General features: G+C 35.2%; 1 non-coding gene across 1 annotated transcript; it reads right to left on the reverse strand.

Moving 5' to 3' along the window:
- Positions 1-894: 894 nt before the first annotated feature.
- On the reverse strand, positions 895-1,002 carry LOC148581034 (small nucleolar RNA R71). Its single transcript, XR_015899476.1, has one exon. It is a non-coding gene; the product is annotated as a small nucleolar RNA R71 (small nucleolar RNA).
- Positions 1,003-1,240: the final 238 nt, after the last annotated feature.

Below are 1,240 nucleotides of genomic sequence, written 5' to 3' on the forward strand. Positions count from 1 at the left end.
TTACCTTCCTTTTTTTCAAAATTCCTTTTTAATTAACCAATTGAATTAAATTTTAATTTAATTTTAATTCTCTTTTTTTTTTTAATTTTTGAATTATAACTTTAATTTTTAAATTAAAAACAAAAATATTTTTCTTTTCTTTTCAATGATTTTCGAAAATTCTTCTCCCTCATCTCCTTTTAATTATTTATTTATTTACTAACACTCCTCTTCATCAAAGAATTCAAACCCACTCTTCTCCCTTGTGTTTGGATTCTTATCTTTTCCTTCTTCAATTCTTATCTTCTTATACTCACATAGAGGAATCTCTATACTGTAACATAGAGGATTCCATATTTTCTTTTTTGTTTTCTTCTTTTTCATATGAGCAGGAACAAGGATAAGAACATTCTTGTTGAAGCTAATCCTAAACCTGAAAGGACTCTGAAGAGGAAGCTAAGGGAAGCTAAAGCACAACTCTCTGGAGAAAATCTGACAGAAATTTTTGAAAAAGAAGGAGACATGGCCGAAAATAATAACAATGCAAGGAAGATGCTTGGTGACTTTACTGCACCAAATTTCAATTTACATGAAAGAAGCATCTCAATCCCTGCCATTGGAGCAAACAATTTTGAGCTAAAGCCTCAATTAGTTTCTCTGATGCAACAGAATTGCAAGTTTCATGGACTTCCATCAGAAAATCCTTTTCAGTTCTTAACTGAATTCTTACAAATCTGTGATACTGTTAAGACCAATGGGGTTGATCCCAAGGTCTACAGACTTATGCTTTTCCCGTTTACTGTAAGAGACAGAGCTAGAGTATGGTTGGACTCTCAACCTAAAGATAGCCTGAACTCTTGGGATAAGCTGTTTACGGCTTTCTTAGCCAAGTTATTTCCTCCTCAAAAGCTTAGCAAGCTTAGAGTGGATGTTCAAACCTTCAAACAGAAAGAAGGTGAATCCCTCTATGAAGCTTGGGAGAGATACAAAGAACTGACCAAAAAGTGTCCTTCTGACATGCTTTTAGAATGGACCATCCTGGATATATTCTATGATGGTCTGTCTGAATTATCTAAGATGTCACTGGACCATTCTGCAGGTGGATCCATTCACCTAAAGAAAACGCCTGCAGAAGCTCAGGAACTCATTGACATGGTTGCTAATAACCAGTTCATGTACACTTCTGAAAGGAATCCTGTGAGTAATGGGACGCCTCAGAGGAAGGGAGTTCTTGAAATTGATACTCAGAATGCCATATTGG

Source organism: Arachis ipaensis, chromosome B10 (genome assembly GCF_059453495.1).
Source record: "Arachis ipaensis isolate K30076 ecotype BB chromosome B10, ASM5945349v1, whole genome shotgun sequence".
Classification (NCBI taxonomy): Eukaryota; Viridiplantae; Streptophyta; class Magnoliopsida; order Fabales; family Fabaceae; genus Arachis; species Arachis ipaensis.